Raw genomic sequence first — 22,968 nt, 5'->3', positions numbered from 1 at the left:
TTTCGTTCTGCTGCTCGCTCACAAAGTCTTAGGTCAAATTGGAGGGCTAGTTCGATGAGGTCCTTGCAGGAAGTAGGTCTGTCTCTCAGTAGACCGTCCTTAATCTCTTCAGAGAGGCCGCGGCGGAATGCGCTTTGGAGCGCCCGGTCCCCCCAACCGCTGTCCGCCGCCAGGGTCCGGAATTCCAGGGTATAGGCTGCCGCGGAACGTGAACCCTGCGAAATGGAGTGTAGACGTCCAGCCGCGTCCCCCCCATCCTTGGGGTGATCAAAGACAGCCCGAAATTCTGCACGGAACGCAGAATAGTCGGCGTTGAGCCCAATGGTCCTGTCGACTGCAGCAGTAGCCCACTTGAGAGCCGGGCCGGAAAGTAAGGAGAAAATAAATGCAATCTTGGCGCCGTCTGAGGAATAACGGGAGGGCTGGTGCTGAAAAATGAGGTCACATTGTACCAAAAACCCTCTACAAAGTTCAAAGTCCCCTTCAAAGGGCTGGCAATCCTGGGCTCTCGTTCCAGAATGCTGTATTCGGGTCCAGGAACTGGAGAAGCACGTGGAGGTACCACCGGTCCAGAACTGGCCCCGGGGCACATGTTGTCCAGCTTGGAATAAAGTCTGGTAAAAGCTCTCTCAAGATGATCCTCAAAGGCAGTAAACCGAACCTGGTGTTCGCTAACGACGGAGCTAAGGATAGCTAGGTCGGAAGATATGGCTATCTGGGCCTGGGGCTTGCTGCTGTCGCCTGGTTCCGACATGTTGGCCAGAACGTACTGTTGTGTATCAGAGAAGGGAAGGAGGTGACAACCAGGGCAGGACTGAGGTTTACAAGGTTTATTTGAAACCTTTGATGAATACGTGGCGTGTGTATGCTACTCAAAGTGAGTGAGTGTTGACTATGTGTAAAATTAATAATGTAAATGTTACCAAGGGTTGTTGTCTGTAAATGTTGGTTGTATCTTTCGTCGTTATCCAAGGGGAAAGGCGAAGAGGCAGTTCGTGGACAGGCAAGTGGTCGTGGGCAAGAGCAGGGCAGCGTGGTCTAGGTCCGAGCAGGGAGGTCGTGGATCGAGGAGGGCAGTTAGAAATCCGGATGGGTGTCGAGTGACAAGGCACGATCACGGAGGTCAGGAGAGTCACTGTGGAAATACAAAAGGGCATGAACCAGGGGGAAAACACGGAGAGAGAGCAAAACAAGGACGAGGAAATCACTGGGAAAGGAATGCCAGACGTGATGCTTACTGGAAGGTTAGCGACGTTCTGGCAAAGGTTCCTTGGGTCCGCTGGTCTTTATGCCGCTCCCCCTCGTCAGGTCCAGGTGCTCTGATGACTGATTGCTTGCAGGCTTGTTGCTGTGTGGGCGTGTTGTGCTCAGCGCGAGCAGAGGTGTGTCTGAGTGTGCTGCCAGCAGAGGGGTTAACAGAAGTGCCTGCAGCTCCAGCTGCAGAGGAAACGTGGGTTCGACTCCGCATCATGACAAAACAGTCCTGTTGGGATCGATTGAATGCCCTGGATGAATGAGAATATTCATAGACATCATGTTACTGAGAGTTTAGCAGCTTTTTCTAATGTAAAGCTTTGCCAAAAATCACACCTTTTTAACTTTCTATGGCCACTGTACTTTTTGAACTTTCTGAGGAAAGCCAAAAGTCAGACAACAAGGTTTGTACATACACATGTAGTCAAGATACGTGCTACTTACTTGTGTTGCTAGCTATTAAGTCAGTACAGTAGTACCTCAACTTCCATGCTTAATTAGTTCTGTGACGGAGCTCTTAACTCAAAACATTTGTATCTAAAATCCACCTCTCCCACTGACATGAATTGAAATCAAGTTAATTGGTACTTACCCCCTAAAACAGCACCATTTTAACATGCAACATGCCTCTAAAAAAACTAAACAAACTTTTAGAAAATACATTTTGTAAGAAAACAATACAAAAGAATGTAATACTAACAACTAGAGTACACTAATGTCATGATAATGTACAGGTCTTATTTTGGTTCCATTTCCTGCATGTCTCCCTGAGCGCTCGTTTCCCTCACCTGTCCCTGATTGGCAGCCTGGCACACCTGGTTGCAATTGCCAATCAGGCTACTATTTATGCCTGCCTCGCCCTCCAGTCAGGGCTCGATGATTGGAACCTATTATCCTGTTTCCTGTTGGCTGTATCCTGTTGCCTGTTTCCTGTAACCTGTTATCCTGTTGCCTGTTTCCTAGTTCCTGTTTTCCCTGCATGTGCACTATTTGTTTTTTGACATTACAGTCATGTTTTCCTGCGCTACGCCTGCCATCTCTGCATCTTGGGGTTCAAGACCAGGCAACAGGATACAATAATCGAGCCCTGACTGGGGCGAGGCAGGCATAAATAGTAGCCAAGTGAGAGAAACGAGCGCTCAGGGAGACATGCAGAAAATGGAACCCAAAATAAGAGCACTGACAGGAAATAAACACAAACACAGAGGAAAACACAAACATAACCAAACTGTCAGTGACAAGCCTGACATCCATTATTAGGGTTGGGTATCGAGTATCGATTGGAACCGGGACTAACTTTCCGATTCTCCCGGAATCGTTCAAAAGTTTAAATTTCGATTCCTATTTTCGATACCCAGTCCGCCGACCGGAAAAAAATATGCCCGCCAAACCGGAAGAAGAAGCCGCTGAACACCAACGAAGAAGCGCCCACCGCCGGAAGTGTTAGCATAGCCGAGCGAGTCAGTCAAGCTCAAGCATGGATAGCGGGCGTCGGCGGTCGAAAGTGGCTTTACTTTACAAAAAAAAATGAAATAACCGCGAAATAACAGAGCTCCATGTCCATCAAGAAACGAGTGGAGAAAGAGCTGCAGATGTACCAGGACGTTCCACCGATACTTATGTCTGACGACCCTGCTGCATGGTGGTGGTCTGGTGGAACCAACAAAAGACTTAACCTTTGCTGTCAGATCTAGCTTTCTATTTATGCGTTCAAGCTTCTTCCACACCCAGCGAACGTGTATTTTCCACAGCAGGAGACACTATCTGTCCAGAACACTCACGCATCCTGCCTGAGAAGGCGGATATGGTCATTTTCTTAAACAAGAACTGTCTCTGATTTTATACTGTACCTGCTGCTAATCTGGACTGGGTTTTGCAAGTTGTTTCTTATTGTTTATTTGCTTTTCTCCACCAGGTTAGCCCATCAGTGGGAGCACGGTAACATTTTTAAGTACCTGCAGCATCATACACTTGTGTGTGTAAATGTGTTTTCATGAGGTTTCCTGCAGCATCATACACTTATGTGTAAAGGTGTTTTCATGAGGTTTCCTGCAGCATCATACACTTATGTGTAAAGGTGTTTTCATGAGGTTTCCTGCAGCATCATATACTTATGTGTAAATGTGTTTTCATGAGGTTTTCAAAAATAAAGCTCTCTTGAGGAAAGTGTACCCCTGGGAAAATGTATTCATAATTTATAATATTTATATTCAAGTTCATAGATTTGATATTTATATTCTAGTTTATATTCTAGTTAAAGTTCATAAAAAGTTAATAGAATTAAAATTGATGGAGAATGTCAGACTATTTCATTCAGAAAGACTGTAGGTTAGCTAGCTCATTTAAAATATCCTAAACTTTTTTTTGACCCTGCCTCTTAAAAGAATCGGAGTCGAGAATCGTCAGGAATCGGAATCGTTCGAATTCAAACGATACCCAACCCTATCCATGACATTTGCTTTGTCAATTAATGGCGGTGATGCTTGTAACTCAAGTTTTTATTTGCAACCAAGCATAACAATTAGCTGAGAGACAACTCTTATCTCCTGAGGTACCACTGTAATGGCTCTGTGTTATGTATGCCAGCTTCACAGTGACTTCTGTAAGGTTACTCATGTTTCGTTTCCATAGTATTCACCCTTGATAATCTATGCTATATAACTGCTTATATATGCTTTCTTTACCTCATATGAATCAAGAAGTGACTTTCACATACAAACTACACTGCAGCTTTAAAGCGACCATGAAAAACATATTCAAGGAGTACTGTAGCAATGGAAGTGAAGTGTGTTGTCACAGAGCTCAAAAATCTAACAGATGCTGTTGAAGTGGAGCTCCATGAAATCTTCATATTGGTGGCTCTCAGAACCAAAGGAAAAAATCCAGGATATTTGAACCTGGGTGGATCTAATGGTAGAAGAAGACTTAGGATTCAGTAAGGTTCGGTCTTCTGGGATGTTGTTGGGTCCAAGTCCTAATGAAAATGACTTTGCTCTATAGAATGTTGTTTGTCCTCCCTACTGTAAGGGGAAGAGGACCATCTTCATGCATCGTGATTAAGATGACTAGCATGTAAATTACATTCAAGTAAGACCCTCCCTGTATGACAAAGTCAAGATGGCTGGGTGTATACGCTGGGATGGAAGCTGTGACTGGTCACCAACATCAAGGTCCACTATTGTCCATGAGGGGCATCCCTGACAGTACTATCACTCCAGGTCAGTGTAAACCTCGGAGTGATGGTGATTAAGGGGTAACTCCACTTTCCCCAGATCTTCAGAGCTCTTGCACTGAACATCACCACTGGTTGCAGTTTATTATTGTGACCAGGACTATAGATTGCTACAGGTGGGTTGCAATCACGTGACCGTGAGGCACATCCGGGCACCTCTGGGTCTCAGGCAATGGTCTAGAGCCCCATTAGGCTACTGTTTATTTACCTGAATCAGTGCAGATTTGGGTGTATATTATGAAAAAAATATTTAAAATTGGATGATTCGGATTTATACACTCATTACCAAGACGTTACAGATCGCTAAGACCTCAGTTCATTTGACACTTACGGTATTTAGAGAAGAAAAGATTCAAGGCCTATCATGTTATTACATCAGGAGGAAGACAAAGTTGGACTTATTTGTGCATTGCTAAGTAACGAATTTGATTGACATAACGAGCGCCGTGCTGCTGTGATCTTAACGCTAATGGGAAAAAGGATACGTTTGTTTGCAGTTGAATTCCTGTGCAAAATAGTCTCATCTACAATTTATGTTTGAAGTTGTTTTTATAATATGAAGTTCATATTTTGTCATTATTTAGCTGTATATGTACCCATTGTTCGGCAATGTTTGCTAGCGATATCAAGCTTTAATATATGCTGTTGAGCCTATGAGAGATTTATTTATCCACTTTATTAATTTTATAAAGGATATTTTCTTGATGCTAACAAATAGCACCAAAGTCACTATGACCTAAAGCACTTGGATTTCCTGCACAAAAACAACTAAGCTTTTAGTTTCTGTAATGAAAATGGACAACGAAAATACAGTAGATTGGACCAACAATCACAATATTTATTACTAGGACTTAACATGACGTAGTTGGTAGTTATATTCAGGCTTAGCAACCACAAAAGAACACAAACAAATGTGATCTCTTGTCCTTTTCTTACATTTACTTCTTCTCTCATCCATCCATCTATTTTCTACTGCTTCCGGGGGTTGCTGGAGCCTATCCCAGCTGCATTCTGGTGGAAGGCGGGGTACACCCTGGACAAGTCGCCCCTCATCGCAGGGCCAACACAGATAGACAGACAACAGTCACACTCACATTTACACACTAGGGTCAATTTAGTGTTGCTGGTCAACCTATCCCCAGGTGCATGTCTTTGGAGGTGGGAGGAAGCCGGAGTACCCGGAGGGAACCCACGCAGTCACGGGGAGAACATGCAAACTTCACACAGAGAGACCCCGAGTCTGTGGATCGAACCCAGGACCTTCGTATTGTGAAGCACACATACTAAACCTTATTTGGGGCGGTATAGCTCGGTTGGTAGAGTGGCCGTGCCATCAACTTAAGGGTTCCAGGTTCGATCCACTCTTCTGGCAACCTAATCACTGCCGTTGTGTCCTTGGGCAAGACACTTTACCCACCTGCTCCCAGTGCCACCCACACTGGTTTAAAAATTTAACTTAGATATTGGGTTTCACAATGTAAAGCGCTTTGAGTCACTAGAGAAAAGCGCTATATAAATATAATTCACTTCACTTCACTTATTTACCTCGCTGTCTGTTCTGCTCTCAAACACTACTGATATAGAAGAAGTGAAGTGACTTCTCCGGAAGTTTCTCAAACTAATCAAATGTTCAATCAAACATTTTACAGTGATCGCTGCAGACACAAGCATGGTTTGATTGTAATCCACAAGATGGTGAAATAAATATATTTAAAAGCCATTTCCTTTGACCCACTTTTGTTTTTTTACCTGACGTTATTACCTTTATGAACCACTTCTTTCAGGACTCTATGAAAGAACAGAAACCATAGGAGGGTTGAATATGACGTCAAGTTCGTTTTTCTTCTTCGCGGCTTAATTCTCACGATGGTCAAGCAGCGTTTGCGTAGCAATAAAGCAAGTGAGAGTGAGTGTAGTTTGATCAGAAAATGCCGTATTGCCGTTCTGTTCTTGGGTGTTCCAGTCGTTCAAACAGAGAGATACGAAATAGTTTTCATAGAGTCCCGAAAGAAGTGGTTCATAAAGGTAATTAAGTCAGGGAAAAAACAAAAGTGCGTCGAAGGAAATGGCTTTTAAAAATATCACTTTCATCATTTTGTGAAATACAACCGGACCATTCTTGTGTCTGCTAGCGACAAATTTGTAAAATGTTTGTTTGAACATTTGATTTGTTTGAGAAACTTTCTGTGATGCAATCGGGCTATATTAGTAATGTTTGATGGCAGAACTAAACGTAAGAAAAGGACAAGAGATCGCATTAGTTTTTTGTTCTTTTGTGGTTGCTATGCCTGAAGTATAACTGCGAAGACCTGGTTGTGCAAATAAACTAACGTCATGTTAAGTCCTAGTAATAAATAATGTGATTGTTGGTCCAATCCACCATTCGTTGTCGATTTTCATAACAGAAACAAGAACTTAGTTGTTGTGAAGGAAAGGCAAGTGCTTTATTCGACACGGATGATCACATTATAGTGTCTTTGGTGATATTTGTTAGCATCAACAAAATATCCTTAATAATATTAATAAAGTAGATGAATACATCTCTCGTAGGCTCAACAGCATATATTGAATATTGGTATCGCTAGCAAACGTTGCCGAACAATGGGGACGTATACAGCTAAAAATTGAGACAAAATATGAACTTCACACCATAAAAAAAACTGCAGACATGAATTGTAGATGAGACTAATATTTGTAGCAGGAAATTGAAAACAAACTTATCGATCCTTTTTCTCATTAGCGTCACAATCAGAGCAGAACGGCACTCGTTACGTCAATGAATGTACGAATAAATCCAACTCTGTCTTTCACGGAATAATGCCTAATTTGTGAACCCCTCGAATGTTAAGACATGATGTGCCTCCGATCACTTGATACCGTAAGTTTCACGTTAAGTGAGGTAGCAATAACCTCTTGGTGATGATAAATGGTTTAAACTTTTTTTTAAATATTCTTTTCAAGAGTGTAAAAATCCACTCCATCCTATTTAATATATTTTCATGATCGCTTTTATATTTGCCTTTAAACCTTTCAAAATAAACCTAAATCTGATAATAAACAGTAGCCTATTGGGGCTTAGACCATCACCTGAACTGTTGCTCTATTCCATTAGCTATAGCTAGACAACACAAACACTATCCAATTTTAAGAAAAAAAGACTCATGATTTCAAATATCTCTGCATGAAGACTGTTTTATTCTTTTTTGGACAGGCAAGTGATCACCCTGCTCCCCCATCCCTGTAGCTCTTATTTGGCTATCTTCCCCCATGATTATAAATAGATTCTAATTAGCACCTTCAGTCGTGGCCAAAATAATTGTTCATCAAGTTTGGAAGAACACCGAAAAAGCTGTACTACAGTACAAGAAAGGCTCATGGGAGAAAAAGAACGACAAATTCTCTCCTATTGGTGCATATGGCTCAGGAGATAGTCTCGCTATCTTGGGTCACACAATTTCATGTTCTTTTAAGACAGATTTAGTTTAATACAATGATATCTCCCATTGAGTTGCGGATGTGACAAACTTCATTGTCACATATGGGATTTCAATGCAGCATTCAAAAGGGAGTGTAGGGAAAGGCACAGTACGAAAAAACATGTGCAATAAAAGGGAATCTCTAAGGTCAAATCCCCCTGATGTCGTACAATTGAACTGATATTTTCTGGAAAAAATAGTCATAACAAGGGTCCTGAATGCTGTGAGCTACAACGGCAACCTGTTAAGATTCCGTGGTTTTTTGTAGGGAAAGAAAAGCGTACCCTAAGTAAATGTTAAAAAACATGAAAGAGACAACAGAACGGAAACAGTTTACATCAGACCTGAAAGTATTTTGCTTATTCTTTGACTTTTGAAAAGTGTTTTGCTATAGGCCACTTATGGGGCTTTTAGTTCACTAGCAAGCGGGGATTGAATTAAAGGGGCTGTTTGCAACTTGCTCAAAGTTTTTAAAACAAAAAATACATCAAGAACACCATTACCATTAATTGGTTTAACATGCATATTGCAAGGAAGAACATCAAAATGACCACAATTTATAGATGATGAAAACAGCTCTTCTATAAGCTCTGCTTCTTCCTACTCCTTTTCGGACGTTCTGTAATGAAACAACTGGAAATATGTGATGCATTACATTAAACTGCAACTGAACATTGAACAAGCTGAATAATTTTGGTATTTAGGACAAACGCAATAGGAAGGTCCTGGGTTCGATTCCCTTGCTTTAGTTCTTTCTGTGTTGAGCTTGCATGTTTGCATCAGTCCATCTGAGATGAACTCAGGCCCAGCAAAGCCGGCGGCGTTTCTGGGTGTTGTTGATAAATGGCTTTTGCTTTGCATAGTAGAGTTTTAACTTGCAGTTACAGATGTAGCAACCAACTGTAGTTACTGACAGTGGTTTTCTGAAGTGTTCCTGAGCCCATGTGGTGATATCCTTTACACACTGATGTCACTTTTTGATGCAGTACCGCCTGAGGGATCGAAGGTCACGGGCATTCAATGTTACGTGCAGTGATTTCTCCAGATTCTCTGAACCTTTTGAGGATATTACGGACCGTAGGTGGGAAAATCCTTAAATTCCTTGCAATAGCTAGTTGAGAAATGTTGTTCTTAAAATGTTGGACAATTTGCTCACGCATTTGTTCACAAAGTGGTGACCCTCGTCCCATCCTTGTTTGTGAATGACTGAGCATTTCATGGAAGCTGCTTTTATACCCAATCATGGCACCCATCTGTTCCCAATTAGCCTGTTCACCTGTGGGATGTTCCAAATAAGTGTTTGATGAGCATTCCACAACTTTCTCAGTCTTTTTTGCCACTTGTGCCAGCTTTTTGAAACATGTTCCAAGCATCAAATTCCAAATGAGCTAATATTTGCAAAAAATAACAAAGTTTTCCAGTTTGAACATTAAATATCTTGTCTGTGCAGTCTATTCAATTGAATATAAGTTGAAAAGGATTTGCAAATCAATGTATTCTGTTTTTATTTACGATTTATACAACGTGCCAATTTCACTTGTTTTGGGGTTTGTACAATAGAAACAAACCCTAACACTTAAAGTATTTCATACTATAATATGATAAAGTCCACAAATGGACCAGTTAAAAAAGCACATCCAGTAAACAATAAATAAGTTTATTGTGTTTCGCTGTAGAATACAATCATAGCTTTTTAACAAAATGGCTTTATTTTTTTAAGTTCAAGCGGACGGTGTCAATTGGGGGGGGGGGGGTTACCCACATATGCGGTCCTCTCCAAGGTTTCTCACAGTCATTCACATCGACGTCCCACTGGGGTGAGTTTTCCTTGCCCTTATGTGGGCTCTGTACAGAGGATGTCGTTGTGGCTTGTGCAGCCCTTTGAGACACTTGTGATTTAGGGCTATATAAATAAACATTGATTGATTGATTGATTGAATTCTCCTGCATTTATCTGACTCCAAGGTTGTCATGACAGACGCCAACATACCTCTGAAAATGTTAGGATTCATTAAGTTGTACTTGTATTTTCATCATTCAGAAATTTCCTTGCCCCTTGGTATGCTTTTCACTAAAACTTTCCACGTTTAAAAACGGTAACTTAACGTCATTCTCCGTTGAGCTTAAACTCCCAGTCACCAGAGGGAATTAACGACGGCAAAGTATTTGAAATATTCAATCATTATCTCTCCCCAAAATTAAAGATTAAAATAGCTTCACTATCCTGAAGGCTTTGGGGATTTTGTTGACTCTCTGAGGTCTTCACTGAGCGTAATGTTTTCGAACACATTGTGATAAAGCACGGAAAATGATTAGCTCGAGTCCAGGTAATTATCACGCACCTGATTCATACAATACCTATTCTCATGCACACAAAGAGCGGCTGCCAGTATCTGGTTTCATGTTTCTCTATGAATATAATCCATATGCTCACCTGGCAGCTGTCTGTCGTGCGAGTCTGCAACACTGAGTGGTTTTCAACCTTACACACTGTTATTGCTCTTTTACTCCAACTTTGTACAGCTACAGATGAATCATATATCATTGCAAAGGCTTTGGTAAATCAACAAATATTTATGAAAGCAAAGCGAAGCTAAGTTTAATATTTTCTAACACTTTAATAAATGGCTAGTTGCATGGAGCTTGCAAAAGGGCCAGTTTAGTCTGTCAGTTCCACAATGGCTCTGGGAAAAAAACATTATTCTCAATGCTAACAGCCAATGGGCATTAATTAAGTGTATCAATGTAAGCTAGAGCTCCTTAAGCCCGTATCTAATCAGCATGTAATTAATTCAATATTTTTTTTTCGCTGAACCAGCATGATGGTATTGCAACTCAGCATGAGCCTCTTCAAATTTGAGCAGGACATATTCAAAGGAAGAACAATGATCCCTCCATCCATCCATCCATCCATCCATTTTCTACCGCTTGTCCCTTTTTTGGGTTGCGTGGGGTGCTGAAGCCTATCTCAGCTGCATTCGGGCGGAAGGCGGTGTACACCCTGGACAAGTCGCCACCTCATCACAGGGCCAACACAGATAGACAGACAACATTCACACTCACATTCACACACTAGGGCCAATTTAGTTTTGCCAATCAACCTATCCCCTGGTGCATGTTTTTGATGAAAATATGTATGGGCGGTTTAGTCTTATTGAAGTGTTGTATAAAACAGAACCATGCTGCCCTCTGCGGCTGCCTGCTATATTGTTCCTCAGTCTAGTCTCCAAAACAAAGGCCAAATTGGGCAGTTTTGGAAGCCTTCACAGATACAACAGTTACAGCACCACATGATCATTTTTGGTCTGTAGTCTAAAAAAGAAGCAGATGCGGTACTGCTTGGTGTTCTTCCAGATAATTAGGTCAATGGTGGTTTGTGGTGCAACTGCACACTGTCATTTAGAAAGTGACACCTGTGGGTGTCGTCTCTCACATTTGCCATTGCAAAACTGGCCGACACAATTATCCAAATAACAGGTTCCTATTGTTAAAATTTCTGATGCAGAAACAAGCACTAAGACTGATCAAACCTGGATTCACATGTTATATAAATGCACATGCAGTGGCATTACAGTAAGCAAAATCAGCCGTTTTTTGATTATCCTAGGAAGCAGGGAGGTTTTGGCTTTATGGCTTTCCAATGCCTGACTCCATAAGGCCACACGGTTACGTCATCGGCTGTTTGGGATTTTGAACAACAACAAAATAGGGGTGCACAACTGGCCCGACATTGCCATCTTGTGGCGAGATGGAGCAGCTGCGTTCCCTGTGCGAGCGTCAGGTTGAATGCACGGTTCCGGAATTCAATTATAACAAACATAAACACATCAGGTTCCAGAATTCAAGTATAAAAAACATAAACACATCAGCAGGAAGAAAAAACCCCCAAAGTGTTATACTGTTAATGTTGCAAAAAAATTCCTTTGAAAACAATGCAACTGTCCTTTTTTGCAGGCATTTGATTGTTTATTGTTTATTGAATGGATCCCCATTAACTGACGCCAAGGCGACTGCTAGTCTTCCTGGGGTCCATATAGGAGTATACAAAATAAAAGTACAAATAATACATGCATTACCAAACATTATACAAAGGAAAAATACAACATAAGATAAAAAAGCTAGTTTGAGACATTTGAGCCTGTGTATTATATTTAATTTTATCATAATAACGTTAACATGATCTTTAAGGGTATTTTTGAACAACATTTTAAGTGATGCAGCTGAGAGAGGCTCCAGCATCCCCCGCGACCCCAAAAGGGACAAGCGGTAGAAAACGGATGGATGGATGGATGGAGTATTAGAGAAATATAAAAATAAAATGCACAACAGCTTGATGTTTTAGTAGTCTGTCCTCTAGGGGGAGCTCGCGGTCTAAGTAAGATTATGCCTGCTGATTTCGCCTGCTGTTTACAGACATGAATCAAACCGTTCCTCCAATTTACTCTTTACACTCGAACAAAACGAGTTGGGACAGTAGAATATTGTAAGATAATTATACGCGTCAATTCATTTCGCATTTTACGTGTAGAGTATCCTCTAGAAGCCGAACCCCCCCCAGGCCGTTTTGAATTTTAACCCCTTCGCGTCCAGCCCCGCGCGCCTGTATTTGTTGGTTACTTCTGCAAAAAGAAGCAGCACAGCGATACAAAAAACGAAGCATGTGTTGCTTTGGAATGAGGGAAAAGATAGAGAAAGCGATGGTTATCTTAGCTCTAAGCGAATATGCTCTGGGTTAATATGTATGAGGAGTCCGCACCTTAAAGGGGAGCCATGTGGATGAGCCGGAACCACCAGATGTCGAGAAAGTCACACATCCTGGTGCAGTTATGTGTACAGAAAAGTGTTTTAAAAGATGCTTTGTGTCCGTGGTGGGACATTTAAAACACTTGTTCTGACCATTTCAAACAAATTACACGTTCCCTTCCGGACAGAAGTGCTTCCGGGTGCCATGTTTCCCGTCCGACCCACCATTATTTTATTTACTAAATGCCAATATCGCTCCGCCGGGTCAGAGAGTATTTTGAAGAAATTGTCATCACGTTAATAGCGCGTTATTCGCCTTTATTTCTTATCGACTGGATTATCACCACCACTACTTGTGTAATTAGGGGTGTAAAAGCCAATTCATAAACACGTATAGGTCGCAGTTGTGACAAGAAGAGGTGGGTCTAGTTTTTGAGTAGTCAAGATGAGGGTCGTGCTTCGGTGCCACTTATCATTAGCTATGGCCACAGTTACGGACTGGACCGAGGCGCAAGCATCAACTTAATTTTTTTAACGATATTTTCGCCGTTTACTCTGCGTGGAGGTTATGTTCGCTCGTTCATGCGTGGCGAGGCGACTGTTACTGCGTGGCAGGGTGGCAGCAAGAGTCTCCTGGCTGGGTCCTGCAGCTTGTCGCAGCTGAAGAAAATAGAACCAGTTGCCAACCAAGCCTTCGGCGGCGGCGGCACCCCCCTCTCCCTCGCTCTCTACCCGCAAGCCTTCGCCTGGTGCCTCGCTGTCATGGAATAGTGACTAACCTGCTTGGATTTGTTCTTTCCCCGGAGGTGAATGGTAAAACATTGCTTGGGTGGCTAACAGCAACTAGCTGCATTACCCCAACTCATGCGACGACAGCTGTCATTGGAGAAAGGAAAGTGATCCCCCCCTTCTTCCTCCTCCTCGGTCCTCCCAAATGCAAGGGAAGCGGGGTGCTTCTGTCGGATTTACAACAGGCTTCACCCCCTCCATCAAATGGGCAAAGTTGGGAATAAGCTCGCAGCGTTGGAGTACCATGATGCGTTTTTGAGAGCTGCGCTTTCACCGGAGAGAGGCTAGCTAGCTTGATTAGCTCGCTAGCTAGCTAGCTAGCTAGCTGGTTGATTAAAACAACCCTTGACGTTTCATCCCCTCCAGTGTTCTGGACATGAAGAGGATCATTCATTACTCTTAGGGCTGGAAGGTAAGCCGAATAAGAGTTTTTTTTATTGTGCATGTAATATTTGTTTTGCATCTCCTGGCTGATGTTGGAGGGTGGGGGGAGGTGGGGGGTGTCGCCGCCTCCATGACTCGGACTATTACACGAAACCTTATGTTGCTTATACGCTATCATGCTTGCTGTGCATTAATGTTGCCAAATACCACACCATCGACACGGTCACTCACACGCAAGGGTCGTTTTTGCGTGAAATGATCGCTCGATCCACGCAATTATGTAAGCACCCCTTCCACTTGTGTAGCATTGTAGTTCACCAACACAGTTGCGCTCCTTTCAATAGACGGAGCCTTTGTGTGTGTGTGTGTGAGTGTGTGTGTGTGTGTGTGTGTGTGTGTGTGTGTGTGTTGGGCACAGATGCTCATCTTTATTTGGGAAGTTGTCTGCTTAATTATGCCATCATCCCCATGTAATTTATTATGTAAACACAGGTCCATGACTTACGAGCGGCAACGATGAGTTGCAGAAGTGCACAGTAAGCAGGTTAAGACTTTTAAATCTCCCCACTAAGGCCAATGTCTCTCCGAAAACAACATCAAGTCGTATAAGTCACACAAGTCTGTCTTATTTACGTTATCGCAAATGAAGGCCATTTCTTTGTTACTTTTTAGAGTTGAACACAACAGGCTAGCAGCTACCATTGGTTAGCAATGTGTGTGTATTGTGTGTGTGTGTGTGTGTGTGTGTGTGTGTGTGTGTGTGTGTGTGTGTGTGTGTGTGTGTGTGTGTGTGTGTGTGTGTGTGTGTGTGTGTGTGTGTGTGAGAGAGAGAGCAAGTGCTTTGTGCCCCAGCTTGAGTTAACAAAAGCTAACGTTACCATGTGTCCACTGGAGCCTATCCATCGTTGGTGGTGGTGATCACCTCAAATGCTCTCAACCGGCAATCTTAACTGTGGTAGACAACTTTCACGCATGCCATGGTTCCCTTCCAGAGAACTTGTCTTCAGTCCTTTCTATATTTCGATAGCCAGTATGCGTAATACAGGTGTGTCAGGACCCACTCTGCAATTGTAAAAGTAGTAACATTGTGTGGAAATCAGTCCCTCCAAGATTTTGCATGCTTTTTGTGTGTTTGTTGCAGCCAAAACTTCAAGGGATGAGCAATCTGGCCCAGAAATCTACATCTATATATTTGTTTTGTTGTGCACAATATGCACATCCTGGCTGATGTTGGAGGAGGGTGAGGGGGTGTCCATGACTCGGACTATTACACGAAACCCTATGTTGCTCATACTTTATCATGCTTGCTGTACATTAATGTTGCCAAATATCACAATCAACACAGTCACTCACACGCAAGGCTCGTTTTTGGGTGAAATAATTGCTCGAGCCATGCACCCCTTCCACTTGTGTAGCATTGTAGTTCACCAACACAGTTGCGCTCCTTTCAAGAGACTGAGTGTGTGTGTGTGTGTGTGTGTGTGTGTGTGTGTGTGTGTGTGTGTGTGTGTGTGTGTGTGTGTGTGTGTGTGTGTGTGTGTGTGTGTGAGAGACAGATTTTCATCTTTATCTGGGAAGTTGTCTGCTTAATTATGCCATCATCCCCATGTCATTTGTTATGTAAACACAGGTCCATGACTTACGAGCGGCAACGATGAGTTGCAGAAGTGCACAATAAGCAGGTTAAGACTTTTAAAACTCCCCACATTGGGCTAATGTCTCTCCAAAAATAACATCAAGTCGTATCACACAAGTCTCTTTTTTATGTTATCCCAAATTAAGACCATCTCTTGGTTACTTTTAAGTAGTAGAGTTGAACACAACAGGCTAGCAGCTACCATTGGTTAGCAATGTGTGTGTATTGTGTGTGTGTGTGTGTGTGTGTGTGTGTGTGTGTGTGTGTGTGTGTGTGTGTGTGTGTGTGTGTGTGTGTGTGTGTGTGTGTGTGTGTGTGTGTGTGTGTGTGTGTGTGTGTGTGTGTGTGTGTGTGTGTGTGTGTGAGCAAGTGCTTTGTGCCCCAGCTTGAGTTAACAAAAGCTAACGTTACCATGTGTCCACTGGAGCCCATCCATCGTTGGTGGTGGTGGTGGTGGTGGTGATCACCTCAAATGCTCTCAACCGGCAATCTTCACTGTGGTTCTGTGGAGAACCACAGGGAAAGTCTATGTGCCATCATCCCCATGTCATTTATTATGTAAACACAGGTCCATGACTTACGAGCGGCAACGATGAGTTGCAGAAGTGCACAATAAGCAGGTTAAGACTTTTAAAACTCCCCACATTGGGCTAATGTCTCTCCAAAAATAACATCAAGTCGTATCACACAAGTCTCTTTTTTATGTTATCCCAAATTAAGACCATCTCTTGGTTACTTTTAAGTAGTAGAGTTGAACACAACAGGCTAGCAGCTACCATTGGTTAGCAATGTGTGTGTATTGTGTGTGTGTGTGTGTGTGTGTGTGTGTGTGTGTGTGTGTGTGTGTGTGTGTGTGTGTGTGTGTGTGTGTGTGTGTGTGTGTGTGTGTGTGTGTGTGTGTGTGTGTGTGTGTGTGTGTGTGTGAGCAAGTGCTTTGTGCCCCAGCTTGAGTTAACAAAAGCTAACGTTACCATGTGTCCACTGGAGCCCATCCATCGTTGGTGGTGGTGGTGGTGGTGGTGATCACCTCAAATGCTCTCAACCGGCAATCTTCACTCTGGTTCTGTGGAGAACCACAGGGAAAGTCTGTGCAAACACTCCATAGACAACTTTAATGAATACCATCGTTCCCTTCCAGAGAACTTGTCTTCAGTCCTTTCTATATTTTCAAACGGATTTCATAGCCAGTGTGCGTAATACAGGTGTTTCAGGACCCACGCTGCAATTGTAAAAGTAGTAACATTGTGTGGAAATCGGTCCCTCTAAGATTTTGCAAGCTTTTTTTGTGTTTGTGGCAGCCTAAAACTTCAATCTGCAGTAGGGATGAGCAATCTGGCCTAAAATCTATATCGCGATATATATTGCATCTTCCTACGATAACACTATATTATTTTATTTAGAAATGATAGTACAGCCTAGGGCTGAGCGATATGGCCTTTTATTAATAGCTCGATATTTTTGGGCCATGTCACGATACACAATATATATCTCGATATTTTGCCTTAGGCTTGAATGAACACTTGATGCATATAATCACAGCAGTATGATGATTCTATGTGTCGACATTAAAACATTCTTGTTCATACTACATTAATATATGCTCATTTTAAACTTTCATGCAGAGAGGGAAATCACAACTAAGACAATTTACCAAAACTGTATTTATTAAACAGTTATTAAGCAGTGGCACAGACATTCATGTAATTTCCAAAACAGAAAGTGCAAGATTGTCAGAGACATTTTAAAACAAGCTATAAGTGCACTTTTGTGAATGATGTAACCAAGATGACATTTCAAAACAACACTAAATTAAAGTGTACTTTTTGTACAGAACACCACTACAATAGTTAAAAACAAATCAAGTGCACTTTTGTGCATGATGTCACACAAGATATTTCAATAACTGTCAAATAAGAATGAGCTGCATAATAGGTTCCTGCAGACGTTATCTCCTTCAGTTGTTGACTTTTTTTTTTATACGGTGTTGATCTGGAAATAGTTGCTTCGGCATTTTGTTGGTGTGGCACCGGCCGGAGATGTTGGCATGCAGAGTTTCAAGCACTCCTCATTCTCTAGCGGGTGACTTTTCAAATAATGCTACATTAGCAGTGCTGCTACTTTTTGTAGCAACGCTTTTGCCGCATAAATGTTCAACATATTCCCGCTTGAAGCCAAACCACCGCCAGACGATGGATCCCGTGCTGTTTTTCTTGGTAATTAATTCTTCCTCCATTTGTTACCAGATTCGCACCTTCTCTCTCTCGTATTACCACCCGCACCTCACCGTTAGCATCACAGCTAACGTTACCATGTCGCTACCTCTCTGCTGCACGGGAGCGTGTGACGTTGCACACGTGACAGTATGTGACATATGTAAGAAGGTGCGCTTGTTTTAAGTCTCTGTGAGAAGGAGAGACAAGAAAGAGTCTGTAGTGTAATGCCCGCAGCTAAAAGCAACTGCGTGAGAATGTATACTCGAATATCACGATATAGTCATTTTCTATATCGCACAGAGACAAACCCGCGATATATCGAGTATATCGATATATCGCCCAGCCCTAGTACAGCCATATTTAAATGAGTCCTAATTGGGCTGATGACTTTAGGCCAGGGCCGATAACACATTTTGCTAAAGCACAGGTGTCAAACTCAAGGCCCGGGGGCCAGATCTGGCCCGTGACATAATTTTATCTGGCCCGCAAACACCTGGAAATGATATCTGTCAAAAAAGTACTTAATATTTTCTCACTAAATGTAATATTTTTTTTTAATTTAACAGAAAAGATATATGTACTGCTTGAAATTGCATTCCTTTTAAATTTTAATATTATCCAATATTGCAACAAATATAACAGTATATTGTCATACTTTCCAAACATGTTTTTGTCTAAATAAAAATACCTTACTTTACAGCAAACTACCCATCAAATTAATAAAAATGACAATACATTTGACGTTCTTTACAGCATATTTCTGTAAATTGAAAAAAACAACTACTGTTTTTTTCTGTAAAAATTCTGTTGACTGAGCTGCCAGTTTTTGACTGTGAAATCTACGGTTTTTGTTTTTAACGGTGTATTACTGTAAATGGAAAGACGGTACCTTTGATATTACGGTAGAAAAAGTGGCAGCTAAGTTGCCAGAATAAAAAAAGAACTTGTACTGTTTTTCCATGAACAATATAATGTTGTAAAAACCAATGTAAATTTAACACGAAAATTCTGGCGACTAAACTGCCAGCTTTTCCCGTAAACCAACCCACCAAAATACAGTGGTACTGTTTTTCCATTTACCATAAAATGTTGTAAAAAAAAAACGCACTATATTTTACAGTAACATTTTGTAAATGTAAAATTTTTACTTTAAAATCGACAGTCTACTAAAAGCAATTTATTTAATTAATAATGAAATCCAGAAGCAAATTCATACATTATTCGGTGTTACAAGCGGCCCTCTGATGGCAGCTATAACTGCGATGTGGCCCTCAATGAAAACCAGTTTGGCATCCCTGTGTTAAACGATATATTGACCTACAAATCATTGCTGGTATATGATATTATTGTCAACATAATTTTGAGACCAAATTAACCAGTGACTCATGTATTGATCATACAAAATAATATATATATATATATATATATATATATATATATATATATATATATATATATATATATATATATATATATATATATATATATATATATATATATACCAAATAATAAAAATCAAATATACTCTGTCATCAAAATTTTTACTTGAATAAAAATCACAAACAAAAGTATTACCATAGGTTTTGTCTCTGTTCAGGAGGGGGTGGGGGACCCTCAAATATAAACAATGTAAACAATAAATAAAACTGCTAAATAAAGGTATTGTGACCAAAATGTTCACACTTACCATTATTACGGTATTGTTGAATGTGCTCAAAAAGTACCTACAAACACACTAAATTCTTTTAACCTAGTTGTATTTTTTATAACTAAAATAGATAGCCACACAATATACTTAATTGGAAGAGGAACCATTAAATGTTGTCTGTTGTTTTGTTTTTAAATATTGTTATCATTTTAAATTGTAAATGTTCAGATTGTTTTTTAAAATGCAAATTAGGTGATCAGTTATTTTCACTTCCGTTTGTGTGACGTCACGCGAGTTCACTTCCTGTTTACAGACATCGGTCAGTTTCAACACGACACTGTAGAGTTTATATCGATCATTTAATGCAAAGACAGCACAGCCTTTATGTTCAATTTGAATACTGTAGCTTAGCTGTTTAGACAGTAATGTGTTTATACCAGTTAAGACATTTTTGTTAAGGGGAAAAGACGTCGCTTGTTAAATGTTAGCATTTAAGCCAGCTGGCAAACTAACGCTACTCCTTCCATAAGTTTATCAAAGTGCAGTTATCAATCATGGTTATGGATAATTTTTTATTTAATACAGTATCACTAACCGTCGGGAATTTTAAAGCGGTTATCATTATTGCCGTTTCTGTGCATATAGTACAAACGCCGCAGCTGCTGAAACATGCAAATGATTGACCGCTCCTGCTAATTGCGGTTATAGACACTGGAAAATATACCAACTTCATCTTCATTTATCCTTAGTTAATTAACTTATCAAATATATCAACCCAGCCTTAGCTGACCTATGCGGCAACATATTGCTTAATTTCCAGTTGCATTAGTTTGACAAAACTATTATTAATCTACTTGCTAATTTACTGTTAATATCTGGTTACTTTCTATTATAACATGGATCTATCCACACTTCTGTTCAAATGTAATAAGCACGTATGCTTCTGTTGTTTGGATACTTTACATTAGTTTTGTGCAATACTACAAATGTCGGTATCGATCCAATACCAAGTAGTTGCAGGGGCAGTATTGGTTTCTACCAATGCTGATACTTAAAGGCCTACTGAAACCCACTACTACCAACCACGCAGTCTGATAGTTTATATATCAATGATGAAATGTTAACATTGCAACACATGCCAATACGGCCGGGTTAACTTATAAAGTGCAATTTTAAAATTCCCGCCACACTTCCGGTTGAAAAACTCCTTTGGATGTGATTTATGCGCGTGACGTCACAAAAGCAACGGAAGTGGTTGGACCCCATCGGACCCGATAGAAAAGCCTCTTGTTTTCTTCGACAAAATTCCACAGTATTCTGGACATCTGTGTTGGTGAATCTTTTGCAATTTGTTTAATGAACAATGGAGGCTGCAAAGAAGAACGTTGTAGGTGGGATCGATCGGTGTCTTAGCGGCTAAGTACAATACTTACAGCAACACAACAAGGACTACTTACTACGCCTAGCCGATGCTTGCCGCCAAACCCACGGATGAAGTCCTCCGTCGCGCCGTTGATCGCTGGAATGCAGGTAAGCACGGCTGTTGATGGGAAGATGAGGGCTGGCTGGCGTAGGTGGAGCGCTAATGTTTTATCATAGTTCTGTGAGGTCTGGTTGCTAAGTTGCTAAATTAGCCTTAGCGTCGTTAGCAACAGCATTTTTAAGCCTTACCAGGCTGAGAATTTTTAACCGTGTAGTTACATGTACATGGTTTAATAGTATTGTTGGTCTTCTGTCTATCCTTCCAGTCAGGGGTTTATTTATTTTGTTTCTATCTTCATTTGAGAACGATGCTATCACGTTAGCTCAGTAGCTAAGTGTGTCACCGATGTATTGTCTTGGAGATAAAAGTCACTTTAAATGTCCATTTCGCGTGCTCGACTCTCATTTTCAAGAGGATATAGTATCCGAGGTGGTTTAAAATACAAATCCGTGATCCACAATAGAAAAAGGAGAGAGTACATAGTTCTGTGAGGTCCGGTTGCTAAGTTGATAAATTAGCCTTAGCGTTGTTAGCAACAGCATAGTTAAGCCTTACCAGGCTGAGAATTTTTAACCGTGTAGTTACATGTACATGGTTTAATAGTATTGTTGGTCTTCTGTCTATCCTTCCAGTCAGGGGTTTATTTATTTTGTTTCTATCTTCATTTGAGAACGATGCTATCACGTTAGCTCAGTAGCTATGTGTGTCACCGATGTATTGTCTTGGAGATAAAAGTCACTTTAAATGTCCATTTCGCGTGCTCGACTCTCATTTTCAAGAGGATATAGTATCCGAGGTGGTTTAAAATACAAATCCGTGATCCACAATAGAAAAAGGAGAGTGTGGAATCCAATGAGCCAGCTTGTACCTAAGTTACGGTCAGAGCGAAAAAAGATACGTCCATCACTGCCTCTCAAGTCCTTCACTGTAACGTTCCTCATCTACGAATCTTTCATCCTCGCTCAAATTAATGGGGTAATCGTCACTTTCTCGGTCCGAATCTCTCTCGCTCCATTGTAAACAATGGGGAATTGTGAGGAATACTAGCTCCTGTGACGTCACGCTACTTCCGGTACAGGCAAGGCTTTTTTTTATCAGCGAGCAAAAGTTGCGAACTTTATCGTCGATTTTCTCTACTAAATCCTTTCAGCAAAAATATGGCAATATCGCGAAATGATCAAGTATGACACATAGAATGGATCTGCTATTCCCGTTTAAATAAAAAAAAAAAAATTTCAGTAGGCCTTTAAAATTTTCAAGATCAATGAGTGATACATTTTTTTGTTCACAATAATAATCAGACTAAACACAGGATGGCAGTGGATCAATATTAATTCAATAATTTCATACTATTGGCTTATTTACATCCTTTGGTTTTGTCCATAAAGGGGAACTGCACTTTAAAAAAATGTTGTCTATCATTCACAATCTTTATGTAAGACAAGCGCAAATGTTTTTCTTTTTCTTTTTTTTTCATGCATTCTAACTAGAAAATAAATGCAATCAAAAGTCTACTTACAATAAATAAAGCCTATGGGAGTCGCTCAGTTCTGCCTATAAAGCGCTCTAAAACATCCAAACATCTCCATCAAGGTTTTATATGCATACAGTAAGTTTATATGTAATGTAATAACAGGCACATATATAATAACATGTAATATTTACAGATTTTGCTCATTTTAAGCATACGGCGGGCGGCGCATTCATTTAAAAGCACAACGTTCGCTTTCTCCTTTGACAACATCACTGATTACTACTCACTGCAGACTTCATGAGAGCCAACAAACATAATAAAACCTCACTCACTGTACATTGTCTGCTGTCACTAGGATGCAGACTCCTAAGATGTTGATATGTTCCTGTTTAAACGAATAATTAATCATAATCCTCGCTAAGAGGGGGTGTATCCAAGTGACTTCATGTTTGTTTTCGCAATTTCTGAGTCTAAATTGGATGAGAAAGTTGACCAACTCTTCAAATTATGTCCTCCTCTTTCTACTATTAAGGTCAGAGGCATAATTTATGATCTAGAATAAACTTTTACGAGCTCCGAGGTGAGAAAGCAGCTCACCAGCCGACGATGTCAACATATCCACACAAGCTAGTTAGC

At 40.9% G+C, this 22,968-nt stretch overlaps 1 protein-coding gene and 1 long non-coding RNA gene across 9 annotated transcripts in view; one reads left to right on the top strand and one right to left on the bottom strand.

Annotated features, from left to right (window-relative positions):
* Positions 1-788: 788 nt before the first annotated feature.
* LOC133631334 (uncharacterized) lies at positions 789-12,914 on the bottom strand. The gene is made up of 3 exons (XR_009821446.1): positions 12,719-12,914; positions 1,239-1,505; positions 789-1,135 (listed from the first exon to the last, which is right to left on the bottom strand). It is a non-coding gene; the product is annotated as an uncharacterized LOC133631334 (long non-coding RNA).
* Positions 12,915-13,148: 234 nt separating this feature from the next.
* kmt2cb (lysine (K)-specific methyltransferase 2Cb) overlaps positions 13,149-22,968 on the top strand; it is a 187,808-nt gene continuing 177,988 nt past the window's right edge. For 7 of the 8 annotated variants that reach the window (XM_062022643.1, XM_062022645.1, XM_062022641.1 and 4 more), the window contains exon 1: positions 13,149-13,906. The gene's annotated coding sequence lies outside the window, so the exon portion shown is untranslated. The remainder of the gene's footprint in view (positions 13,907-22,968) is intronic. The other variant, XM_062022646.1, reaches the window with a different exon arrangement.

The sequence above is a fragment of the Entelurus aequoreus genome, linkage group LG16 (assembly GCF_033978785.1).
Source record: "Entelurus aequoreus isolate RoL-2023_Sb linkage group LG16, RoL_Eaeq_v1.1, whole genome shotgun sequence".
Classification (NCBI taxonomy): domain Eukaryota; kingdom Metazoa; phylum Chordata; class Actinopteri; order Syngnathiformes; family Syngnathidae; genus Entelurus; species Entelurus aequoreus.
Note: the sequence above shows the minus strand (reverse complement) of the source record. Positions and strands in the feature narration are given on the sequence as shown.